Genomic DNA, 13483 nt, shown 5'->3' with positions numbered 1-13483 from the left:
TTTTTCACTTACTGGTATTGGCACATTAAGAGAATATTCCTTGACTCATTGTACTCACATGTGCCCTGGCTCCACTGGCACAGGATGTTGGGGCAGGTGCTTCCTGGACACCAGAAACAGCGTCACAATTAGAGCTGGATGAACTTTTGTTTGTCAAATGAAAAATGCATTTCTCAGTGCTCCAAGGGACTCATAAATTTGGATTAAAGTCAATGAATAGTTTTAGCTGAGAATTTTTCAAAAATGTTAAAGTATTTCTGTGTTGCTGGTAGAATAGGTGTTCACTCATGCCAAAGCCCCAGGCCAAGTCACTTATGTGTTCGTATAGATTGAAGGGATTGCTAAAATGTATACAAGCATATTTGGTGTTTAAACGTCATGAAAACTAATGGGATGTTACTGGCATTGTTTCACTTATCTGTATCCCGTTATAACGTAATATCACACATTTACACAGCGTACACCCCTGTAACTAAATAACCCATCAAGCAAGAAAGAAGCCTTGTGGAATGAAAATGAAGAACTTTAACAGAAAAGTGCTAATTTCAAAGCAAGTGGGCATTGTATGTGATGATCAGAAGTCAAAGACTCTAAATGCATTCCTCACTCTCCGTCATCAAAGGGTAGTGATCCTGTCAGCTTGTTTTCTGTGAGAAGAAACTCAGTATGGAGTATGGGAAAGTTCCTTTGTTTCTGGACTGATTGGACTCTTACAAAAGGTGGAGCAACTGAACGAGAAGACAGATCCCCAGCGTTATTTTGGGTAACCTTGAGAGACTTTTGGGAAACTGGCAGATGACTACATTTCTGCTACCATTTGGAATTATAGACTGACTCATCTGTACATATATTTTAACCTGCTTTAACCTCTCATTTCCTTTCCTTGGCTAATAAACCTTTAGTTTACTATAGAATTGGCTTCTAACATTATTTTTGCTGTAAGATCTAAGGTACCAGTTGATCTGGGGTGAGTCTCCTGGGACTGGAAGCAACATAAATATGATGTGATTTTTGGTGTAAGTGACCTTTTAATCACAAATTCCAGTTTGCCTGGGTGGCAAGACAGTCCCCTTAGACTCTCTAGTCTCTTTGTGGCTGGTATAGTGATCCAGAAGTTCACATTTGTTACTGGCTTGGTGAAATCTAATTACGGATCATACACATCAGAGTTTGGGGTCTCTGCCCTGTTTTCTGACAGTCTGCCTGAGGCCGGCACTCATGGTCATGAGTCATTCCAGATAGTACGACAATTTCATTTTGAACCTTTTTCTTCAATTGTTTCAAAATTGTTATTTTGAATTCAAATATGGACGGGGATTTCAAATATTGCTGGTGAGATTCACAATATGAACTCCCTGGCAATAGGACTAAAGCATGATCCTAGAGGCAAGGTTACTTCACTCTCTGATAGGAGAATACTGGCTTTCATTTAATCATGTGTAGGGCCCTACCAAAATTCATGGTCTATTTTGGTCCATTTCATGGTCATAGGATTTTTAAAATTGTGAAATTTCAGATTTAAATAGCTGAAATCATTAAATTTACAATGTTCTAATTGTAGGGGTCCTGACCCAAAAAAGGAGTTGTGGGGGGGTTGCAAAGTTATTGTGTGTGGCGGGGGGGGGGGCAGGTTGAGGTACTGCTACCCTTACTTCTGCGCTGCTGCCGGCGGCAGAGCTGCCTTTAGCTGAGCAGCTGGAGAGCTGCAGCTTCTGGCCGGGAGCCCAGCTCTGAAGGCAGAGCTTCTGCCAACACCAGCACAGGATGGCATGATATGGTATGGCCACCCTGACTTCTGCACTGCTGCAGGCCCGGTGCTGCAGGCCCGGCCAACAGCTGCCCCTTTCCAGCTGCCCAGCTCTGAAATCAGCGCAGAAATAAGAGTGGCAATAGACCCCCCCCAACATAACCTTGTGATCCCCCCACGACTCCTTTTTGGATCAGGACCCCCAGTTTGAGAAAGGCTGGTCTCCTCTGTGAAATCTGTATCGCATAAGGTAAAAGCACACAAGAGACAAGATTTCACAGTGGAAGACCAGATTTCACGGTCCATGACATGTTTTTCCATGGCTGCGAATTTGGTAGGGCCCTAATCATGTGACATGTTCCTGTTTGGTGGTTTCATTTTTGGCCAGTACCAACATGGGGCCAGATGCAGCAGCCCTTACCAAAGGCTCTCTGAAGTAAAGGAATCATGCCTGGAGGCTACATTTGAGCTGGTGACCTAGAGATGACTCTGAATCTTATAATTAGGGCCAGGAACTATTCAGTTCCCTCCAAAAGAAGGGAAAACTCAAGCAGCTACATTGAGAAAAAGCAAAACTGAAGAACTTCAGTAGTCTATATAGTATGGTTTTAACTGCTCGAGTGCCTTAAAGTTGGCCACAGGACTAGGAACACCTTCATCTCTGAACACACCTCACATATGGTGTTGAAAATGTAACCTAAAATAGCTGCAGGAAGAAGCTAGACAGAGCTGGTATTTCTACTGCATGCAAACAGCCTCAGTGAGCGGGGTTCTGATTCAGATCCCCGTTCAAGCCCCAACAGATACGGATTTGGCTTTGCAGTTGGTTCTTAGTGACAGCTGCTCCTGCACACTCACAAATTCCTGCTAAAAGTCGGTTGTCTGTGCCCTGGCAGGAATGGAGGAACGTGTCAGCTACCTGAAGTGGAAGTTGCTCAGAAGGCAAGTCTCTTCACGTCAAGCGTCTCAACCCTTAACCTTTCCATCCCTTGAAGTGTGCAGCTGGGAAGAAGAGTTCTGATAAGATCAGTTCCAGGCAGACTATGACAAAAGTGGAGTGTAGGTGACTGGAAGATAACAGATATATTTACATATGCAAGGAGTTCTTAGAGCAGTGAGTGAAATCAACCTGCTGCCACATTCACTGTGGTATTTGCCCAAACAATCAGGGCTTGCTGGTACAATTCTCATTTCCTTTTGCAAAGAATGGATAATTTGCCTGTACATGTTAATCTGCTGAAAGATACGGAGTCAAAAGGTCTATTGAATCATTCACCTAGCTGTGCAAATACTTACATGATTATAAAGATCATCTATACCGAGATTTGAGACAGAGGGACAAAATTAACTAGTACAAACAATTCTCTTACTGCCACCGCTCCCTGCTTATCTCTTCCAAGTACAGCCACAGCGCTCCTCTGCTGTTCCTCCAGGCTAAAGTCTGCTGCCTCCTATTGCTGACTGCTCACAAAGCAACCGTCACTTCCCCTCTCAAGTGCTGACTCATCCCCCTTGACTTCCACAGCAGCCCTTGGCAAATTCAGGAAGCGATGAGTCACCAAGGCAGAGAAATGGAGCTGTTCCAGGGGTACAAGGAAACTATACAGACCAAGCAATATGAGATGGGAGGGTGGGTGCGGACCAAAAGAAGGTGGCTAGAGAAGAATACTTAACTCTTCCTTGGTGCTTCTCATTCATAGTTTCAAAAACATCCTTATCCCCATCTTAAGGAAGGAGGAATTAGGCACAGTGGCAAAGTGACCCCGGGTCAGTGGCAGAACTCGGGACAATCCAGATGGTCCAGTGTCCTTTCCCTGAACATGCTGCCAATCATTCAGTAAGGGTGAAGACAGTAGCGAGGTTGACAGAAGCAGTCTTTTGGGGAGGGGGTGTTCCTTCACCAACAGAAAAAAATCCTGTCAGGTGTTGTGTGTGTCTGTGCTCTGGGTTTATGTCAGCATAGGTACAGCAGTGCAGCTATGTTGGTATAGTCACTATAGCATATATATGGCCAAAGAGTAGAGCCGGGTCAATAAGTGATTTTTCAGTTCACTGGCATTTACAAATAGAAAAATATATATATATTATTTGGGGTCAAATTAACCATTTCATTTGATCCCACTAAACTGGGAAGAGAGGTAGATATGCTGGAGGGGAGGGATAGGATACAGAGGGACCTAGACAAATTAGAGGATTGGGACAAAAGAAATCTGATGAGGTGCAACAAGGACAAGTTCAGAGTCCTGCACTTAGGACGGAAGAATCCCATGCACTGCTACAGACTAGGGACTGAATGGCTAGGCAGCAATTCTGCAGAAAAGGACCTAGGGGTGACAGTGGACGAGAAGCTGGATATGAGTCAACAGTGTGCCATTGTTGCCAAGAAGGCCAATGGCTTTTTGGGATGTATAAGTAGGGGCATAGCGAGCAGATACACGGATGTAATCGTTCCACTCTATTTGACATTGGTGAGGCCTCATCTGGAGTACTGTGTCCAGTTTTGGGCCCCACACTACAAGAAGGATGTGGAAAAATTGGAAAACGTCCAGCGGAGGGCAACAAAAATGATTAGGGGGCTGGAACACATGACTTATGAGGAGAGGCTGAGGGAACTGGGATTGTTTAGTCTGTGGAAGAGAAGAATGAGGGGGGGATTTGATAGCTGCTTTCAACTACCTGAAAGGGGGTTCCAAAGACGATGGATCTAGACTGTTCTCAGTGGTAGCAGATGACAGAACAAGGAGTAATGGTCTCAAGTTGCAGTGGGGGAGGTTTAGGTTGGATATTAGGAAAATCTTTTTCACTAGGAGGGTGGTGAGACACTGGAATGGGTTACCTAGGGAGGTGGTGGAATCTCCTTCCTTAGAAGTTTTTAAGGTCAGGCTTGACAAAGCCCTGGCTGGGATTATTTCATTGGGGATGGGTCCTGCTTTGAGCAGGGGGTTGGACTAGATGACCTCTTGAGGTCCCTTCCAACCCTGATATTCTATGATCCGAAACAAAATGTTCAGTGGCGGGTTTGGGCTATTTTTTGTTTAAAACTTGTATTTTTTAAATAACTTTTCATTTAGAAATTTCCTTCCATTTATTTTGAATGGAAGGGTTTTGCTTTTTTTCCCATTTTGATTGTGCTGAAGCAAAACATTTCAATGTTTTGGGGGATTTTATTTTTTGACAAACAGTTCAGCAAAGTCAACAGAAATTCATGAAATGTTTCTGTGGACTGGAATTTACTTTTTTTTGGCAGAGAAAAAGTTTCAGATGAAAAATTTTGCCCAGCTCTAATTAACAGACCCTGGTTCTGCTCTGCTCTGTTTGTGAATTGCTTCTGTAGGGGTCTGGTGCGTCTAAAGGCTCTAGAAAGGCAAAGGATAAGATTACATCGTGGAATCAAGGGTTAGTGAGTGACACTTGCCACCTACCCCACTTAGGCTCCTACATCAACAGCGATGTCTGTTCCTTTTTTTAAAAAAGGATTTTAAAAACCAAAGAGTAAAAAAAGTCAGTTACTTTTTTGTTTTGGCACAAGAGACAAGATGCAGAGTTAATGTTAAAGATAGGTCTGCCAAAAAAGCACCAGACCCGCAAACTCTTGGGACGTGTATAAGATCTCTTTTCAGAGTAGCAGCTGTGTTAGTCTGTATTCGCAAAAAGAAAAAGGAGTACTTTGTTAGTCTCTAAGGTGCCACAAGTACTCCTTTTCTTTTTATAAGATCTCGGTGGCTCAGACCTGCTTTCATAAACTGGATTTTTATTGGGGTGCCCAATCCGAATCTCTCTTTGGAAACATTCACATTCAGATCCCAATTTTGTGGTCCAAGTGCCACCATTAGTCAGCATAGCTAGGATCTTATTAACAGGAACCTCAAACCCTCCCCCCTTGGGACCTCAGAGCAGGGCTCTGCAATATTTCCCAGCTGTGGAGTGATTTATTATTACATGCATTATGGTAGTACCAGGAGGCTTCAGCTGTCCAGAGCCTAATGAGACACGTATCTCAGGAGCTTCCAATCTACATGCCAAGACAGAGCAAGGGCAGGGGGTGAAGCAGAAGCAGAGAAGGGCAGTGACTTTCCTGAGGCCATACAGCAAGTCAGGGGCAAAGCCAGGGCTAGATCCTGCGCCTTACCCACTTGACCCTACTCTTCCCCTTCCATAAAGGGGTTTGTAAGCAGCCTTCCTTACTGTTTCACTGGCCACCACCATGGATGCTTTCCTTTCCTCTGGAGCTTGCTAGTGCTCCACACGACTCCACCCAACTCTGACTTAAACCCAAAGGAGGGTTCCAATGGATCAGTCAGTTGGGGCCAGGAGAACCCCACGGCATGACATGATCTGCTTAACCCAGGTGACAGTTAAAATACACAATGTTTGCAGCACTTGTTCAAAATGGAATTTGGTAAGAAACTAAACAGGATTCCGTTTATTTGGGCTAAAGCCCAATGGACCCGCTAACCTGAGGATGTAAGCAAATGGCCACGCATGTTACAGCCTGGGCATGTGTGTTTACCAGAGGAACCAGCAAAAAAGTCGCACTGGCGGATTAGCAAGCATGGGAAAGGAAATCCAGGATGTCTGTGTGGATGTACCAAATGCACTTTTAGCCCATGGCTTTGGAAACTAGTCACAAGAGCTGTATGAAAGCCTTAAGCTTACCCTGGCTCAGAGAGGAAGCCAACACCAGCATCCAGTGTGACAGTCCTTGTTCAATGCTATCATGAAAGCAAAGTTTTTCTGACCCTAAACATAGAGGGGAGAACCCCATCCTTGCCTTTGCACTGACAGCTCTTGGCACCAGGTATAGCGTGATGCACAGCTTGCAGGGCACAGGTGCCGGCTCAGGGCACAGAGAAGCCAGGGGGTTCTGGCCTGAAACTCTAGGCTACGAGGACACATGTAGGGCCACAGACTCAGGAGTGCTAGCCGTGGGTTGCTATGCAGCTTTTCGGCATGCCGGAGAGCAGACTGCCCTCTATGCACCCACCCAGCCCCGCAACAGTCAGATCCAGGTACAATGTGAGAAGATTGACATCCAGCATGGCCCACCATTAAGGACAGACTGAGCTGCTCTCCCAGTTCACCACTTCCAACAGGAGAGCCGGGAAAGCCTCAGTACCATACAACACAGCCTGTCTGGCTATTCACATTCACTCCAAAAATGGCCAAAAGTTACGCTCAACTGAGGACCATCCAGCCTATAAGTTCATACAGGGCCAGCATCCATTGCAGCCACATCTTTCATGTGTGTGTTATTGGAGTAGGGTTTGAATAGTCTGGGTTTGAACTTGAATGGGACAACCCATAGCTATTTTAGCTGGGCTACGGTCACTGGACAGCTGAACGAAGCTTCTTGGATTCATTCTCCTGGGCCGACCACTGCATCGCTGTGCTGGCGGGCTGAATAAAGGGGGCATAGACCTGAGTAGAGATGAGGGAATACTGGATTTTTCAGTATGGTGGTCAAACGAAAACAAACTAACTATCTGGCAAAACAAGTCTATTATTTTTGACCTGAAACTGAAGTTTTTCCTTGCCACAGCAGAAAACAAATGGTTTCCAGTCGAACAAACCATTTTGTTCAACCCTAAAATGAAACTTTCAGTTTTTCCATTACATTTTGGAGGGGTTTGATGTCTTTAAAAAAAAAGAAAAAAAGCTAAATTTCTCACTGAAGTCCTGTTTTGAAATGAAACTTCCTTTTGAAGCTGTCAAAGTGAAATGTTGACACAGATTTCACTTCCATTTTTTTTCCAGCTGAAACTATTTACAGAATTTGATCCCATGTCACAAATAATTTTGATGGATGCATTTCAGCAAAAATTTGTATTCTTTGGGGGTGGGGAGGGTGGAAACAAATATTCACCCAGCTCTAGGACTGAGAGCTATCATAGCTCAGCTAGCTCCTCAAGACAGATAGTAGAATCGCATGCTTGTCCCAGGCAAATGAAAGTAAAGCTTACATTACAATACCCTCTTGTGGTAGAATGACAGACCTACATGACTGTAGAGTACATAGAAAATAACCCAGAAGTAATGTGCACCTCAAAGTACCAAGGTCTTCGCTTCTCACAGAGGACAGAATTGTCCCACTGGCTCTTCTAACTTGCAAAAAGAAAAGGAGGACTTGTGGCACCTTAGAGACTAACCAATTTATTTGAGCATGAGCTTTCGTGAGCTACAGCTCACTTCATCGGAGGCATACTGTGGAAAGTACAGAAGATCTTTTTATACACACAAACCATGAAAAAAAATGGGTGTTTACCACTTCAAAAGGTTCTCTCTTCCCCCACCCCACTCTCCTGCTGGTAATAGCTTATCTAAAGTGATCACTATCCTTACAATGTGTATGATAATCAAGGTGGGCCATTTTCAGAACAAATCCAGGGTTTAACAAGAACGTCGGGGGGGGGTAGGAAAAAACAAGGGGAAATAGGTTACCTTGCGTAATGACTTAGCCACTTCCAGTCTCTATTCAAGCCTAAGTTAATTGGATCCAATTTGCAAATTGCAGCAGGAGAGTGGGGTGGGGGGAGAGAAAACCTTTTGAAGTGGTAAACACCCATTTTTTCATGGTTTGTGTGTATAAAAAGATCTTCTGTACTTTCCACAGTACGCATCCGATGAAGTGCGCTGTAGCTCACGAAAGCTTATGCTCAAATAAATTGGTTAGTCTCTACGGTGCCACAAGTCCTCCTGTTCTTTTTGCGAATACAGACTAACACGGCTGTTACTCTTCTAACTTGATAGAACAAGAAGCTCTCCATAGTTAAAGATTGCAACCAGGTTCTGGTACTCGCCCTAGTTTCAGATAAATCCTTTGTCCCACAAATTGACTAATTCAAGTGGTTTGGCTTGAAAATTGCTAGGCTTATTCTGTAAGTACAGGAGAATTTTTCAGATGTGTTTGAAGAGAATCTGTCTTGTGTCTGAGTTACAGGTCACTTTTAAAAAAAAAGTTAACCCCAATAGGAAACTGACTCTTCTCTGTCCTTCAGTTCCCACTAGCCAGCTAACTTTTCATATTGTTTACATCTCCTGGAAAGCTTCTCCACCAGCTGTATTTCATCATAATTAAGCAAAGTTATTAATGCACTTACTTGTAATGATCAGAGACGTGCACGAACAGTCTGACTGCGAGAGGGGGAACCTTAAAGAACATATGGATTTGTCTGTCCTGTGTCACTGCTGCAGAGGTTTGGCCTTCGCTCAAGGGAGCGAGATCTGAGGTTGGAGTTCAAGGACCAACATACAAACCCTGGATTTGCAGCCTTGTGTGGATTATTTAGTACCAGTGGTTATTTGCAGAGGTGGATTTGTTGCAGAATGGTGCCCAGTGGTATTTTTCCTGCCGAATAGGCAGATAATTGGACAAGCTCATCTTATGTCACCCAGATTAAGTGGTGGAGCCAAGAAACTTCTGAACATACAATTTGCTTCAGAGGAAGGTTCAGCAAAACTATTCCATAAACAGTTATGGGACAACCTGCCCCTAGGGAACATTCCTCCAACCCCCACGAGTTAGAGAGTGACTTATGCCTTCAAACAAGAGGGTTTAGATTTCCCTTCCACCACTTATTTGGTTTCTTAGTATTTATTAAAACTCTGGCTATTCTTCTCCATGTAAGTGTCTAAGCCCCGTTTCAATCCTGCTAAGCTCATGGTTGCTGTGATACCGAGTGGCAATGAGTTCCACAGGCTCGTTGTGTGAAAGTTTAGTACAGCTCTTGGGATTCACAAACATTTTGATTATGCAGAAGTCATCTGAATGCTCCTCATATGCAATAAGACCTCATATGAAGCCTAGTGAGCCAACCCCAGCATTCTGAGCTGCAGAAATATTTACCCATCTGGTATTTGTTTTGTTTTTACACTGAAACCAGTGACACCAGTGTACCTTCCAGCCAGCAAATTTTATCACCACCTGTCTGAGCTGCTGCATCCAAAGTGAATCTAATTCTTAAATGCCTGGGGCCCATCCTGACAACACATGGGAGTTAAGCCTAAGTAAAGACTGCAATTCTTCTCCTTTGACAGTTGGGGGAGGGGATGCTATCAGAGAAGCAAGGGACAGAATGGGGATGAACTGGTCAGAGTGAACCATTGTGGATCCTGGTGAGGTCACCTAATGAGGATGCTGAAGCTGGTGAGAAGGTGTGGAGAGGAAAGAGAGACGGACCTGTTAGACTGAAGAGTCTTGGCTTGATGCCTTTGTTAAGAGGCCTCAGGCTGCTAAAGGAGGACATCTGAGGGGAGCTGGAGCTCAACCATCTTTTTGTATTAATTATTATTATTGAACTGGTTGATGAATTAACCAGCCCTCCCGCTGTCTCAGACAGCGGCAGAATAGCCAGATTCTCCCAGGCACTGGGAGAGGGCCAACTGGCCATCCTACAAAGCCATTGGGAGGAGGATGCTGGCTGCTGTGTACTTCCATGATCACTTCACCGGCCCCCAATCAGCACCCCACAGAGATGAAAGGGAGGCAGGGATCCGTCAGGAGCAGGTGGCTGGGAGGAAAAAGTTGTGTCTTTCCAGGCTGAAGTTACACAGCTCACCCATTTCACAAGGGGGTGACAGCAAACCAGGTTCTGGCTGAGTTTAGGTTGAATCTCAGGGGCCACCAGCTGGAAAAACAAAAACAAGGCTCATACTATATCCACATTTCACAGGGCTCTCGTAATAACCAGCCTAAACCATTCCTCCTTTGGCTTCAGGCCATAGCTACTTTAAAGTGGTCATTTGTGAAGTCTCCGATTCTCCATTGGGTTTCAGTACAGTCTAAAACAGACAATATGCCTAATCAGTCAAACCTGTACAGCTAACAATGCCGGTGCGCTGGAGCTTGGCCATTGCCATCGCTATAGCAAAGGATCTGGAATATCATGGTATTCTTCAGAGTCATTTCCTCTCATTCCTTCCTGCACACTTCCCCCCTCTGCTGACTGAACGATCCCAGACATGAACTATGAACAGCACCCGGGACCAATGTGAATACAACCAAAGAATGTCATTTGTACAGGGAAGCATTGTCAGCTCAGCATCTTCTGTTCAAGCTGTAATTTGAGGCGGATGATCTGCATTGACGGGGTCTCCTAACTTGTGGCTGCTGAGACAGAGCAGAAAGGGGAGCGGATTCAGACGGATCAATACCCAAAAGCCCACTGCTTACTCCAGTTTATGGCAGGAAGTCAGACAGCCCCATGGGGGCTGAACTTTAAAATGGAATCACTATGGCTTGAAACAAGCAATTGTAACCTGGGGGTGGGAGGTCCTGTGCCTTTCCTCTCCCAGTGCTAAAGGTGTGAGAGCCTACACTGCTTGAAGGAACCTCGCCTATGGATTGGCACCTGGTTTCCTACTTCTGCTGCTCTGTTCAGCGTAGCCCATCCTAATAGACTCCTAGAGCTATTCCAGTGGCACGCTGGAAACCAGGTGCATATCGGCTGCCTGCTTTCAAGTGTGTTTTATGATTAACTTTCCCTCCTTTTAGTGACAGTTAATCTCCAGCTGCACCCAACACACAGAGAATGACTGCACTTCACAATGACCTTCGAACACACTTGCCGAGCACATGGTCATGTTGCGATTACATTGTCCTGGCAACTTTTAAAAGGCTCATTGGACATCTTCACTTGAAGCTGAAAAAGCAACAGCCTTGTCTGCAAGAATCAAGTGCAACAATGATCCCAAATATCTGAGCAGCTGGGAACTGCAGGAGACACCCAGGAACCCTCTGTGTTCTACAGAAGCTGCTTTGTAACTTTGACACTCTGTAAATTAATTTAAGTTGGGGGAATAAGAACCTGATCCAAAGTCAACAAGCGTCTTTCCTTCAGTGGGCATTGGGTCAGATCTATGTGGTTGATTTTCACGTCTTACCTAATAGCGTCATATGTCCAGGCAGAAACTAGCACGAACGGTGACAAGAGGCAAAGACTTACTTTTTCAGTTGTAACCGGGACACGATACAGAAGCGCTACTGCTGGGTGCGGCAAGATGTACTGGAAAACACTGCAAGTGAAATGTTGTACAACTACTACTGACTGTCCTTGTACACCCATATAAAATGCTCAGTCTCTCCCTTTTTACAGATCTGGCGAGTCAGTAGTAAGAAGGTTAGGTCCGTCAGAGACTCGTTCAGCTCCTGAATGGCAGCCGCCGTCAGAGACAACTTTGGCCCAGATTGCCTTATGGGGAGTAGTACTTTACTCCAAGATGTTATTATTGTGCACGATAGTAGCTAGTGGCTCCAACGGAGATCCGGGCCCCCAATACGCTAGGCCCTCTACAGACATACAGTAAGACAGGTCCTACCCAAAGAGATGGCAATGTAAATTTATATGACAGACTACAGGGTGGGAGAGATTCCATATTGTTAATGCCTTTTTTACAGACGTGGAACTGAGGCATTGAATGATTAAATGATTTCCTCCAGGTCAGAGAGGGGCTGTGAATCAACAAATGGGATCTAAAAGGACACTTTCTGTTAACCTAAAATCGCAGTTGGGAACTTGAAAAAGGAAAAGGCCATTTAACGTTATGTAAAAAAGGTTTTGCTGACGAAGACTCACACTTCAAGCACCATGCAAGAAGCCGGCCCATAACTGCATCACAAAGCAGCCAGGTGTAACGGCAAAGGGAAAAGGCTATTTTCACTGTCCAAACTTTGCAAAATGGGGAAATAAAACTATGTACCCCGAACATAAAAACACCCTTACAGGGTCAGACCAGCATCCTGTCTTCCAACAGTGGCCAATACCAGATGCTTCAGAGGGAATGAACAGAACAGGTAACCATCAAGTGATCCATCCCCTGTTGCTCATTCCCAGCTTCTGGCAAAAAGAAGCTAGAGACACCATCCCTGCCCATCCTGGCTAATAGCCGTTGATGGACCGATCCTCCATGAATTTATCTAGTTATTTTTTGAACCCTGTTATAGTCTTGGCATTCACAACATCCTCTGGCAAGGAGTTCCATGGGTTGACTGTGCGTTGTGTGAAGAAATACTTCCTTTTGTTTGTTTTAAACATGCTATTAATTTCATTTGGTGGCCCCTAGTTCTTGTATTATGAGAAGGAGTAAACACTTCCTTATTTACTTTCTCCAGTCACGATTTTATAGATTTTTATCCCCCCTTAGTCATCTCTTTTCCAAGATGAAAAGTCCCAGTCTTGTTAATCTCTTCTCATACAGAAGCCATTCCATACCCCTAATCATTTTTGTTGCCCTTTTCTGAACTTTTTTCAATGCCAATATAACTTTTTTGAGATGGGGCGACCACATCTGCACGCAGTATTCAAGATATGGGTGTACCATGGATTTATATAGAAGCAATACGATATTTTCTGTCTTATTATCTATCCCTTTCTTAAGGATTCCTAACATTCTGTTCACTTTTTTGACTATCGCTGCACGTGGAATGGATGCTTTCAGAGAACTATCCATGATGACTCCAAGATCTCCCTTCTGAGTGGTAACAGCTAATTTAGACCCCATCATTGTATATGTATAGTTGGGATTATGTTTTCCAGTGTGCATTACTTTGCATTTATCAATATTGAATTTCATTTGCCGTTTTGTTGCCCAGTCACCCAGTTCTGAGAGATCCTTTCGTAGTTCTTTGCAGTCTGCCTGGGACTTAACTATCTTAAGTAGTTTTGTATCATCTGCAAATTTCACCACCTCACTGTTTACCCCTTTTTCCAAATCATTTATGAATATGTTAAATAGGAACGG

The 13483-nt window shown here is 44.3% G+C and overlaps 1 long non-coding RNA gene across 2 annotated transcripts in view; it reads right to left on the bottom strand.

The window, feature by feature from the left end:
- The window catches only part of LOC311519634, a 183675-nt gene extending 174733 nt beyond the window's left edge, over window positions 1–8942 (bottom strand). For both annotated transcript variants that reach the window (XR_014711331.1, XR_014711332.1), the window contains exon 1: window positions 8845–8942. This is a non-coding gene — a long non-coding RNA (uncharacterized lncRNA). The remainder of the gene's footprint in view (window positions 1–8844) is intronic.
- Window positions 8943–13483: the final 4541 nt, after the last annotated feature.

This window comes from Lepidochelys olivacea, assembly GCF_965140295.1.
Source record: "Lepidochelys olivacea isolate rLepOli2 genome assembly, chromosome: 4".
Lineage (NCBI taxonomy): Eukaryota > Metazoa > Chordata > Testudines > Cheloniidae > Lepidochelys > Lepidochelys olivacea.
This window is presented reverse-complemented; position numbering and strand designations above follow the sequence as displayed.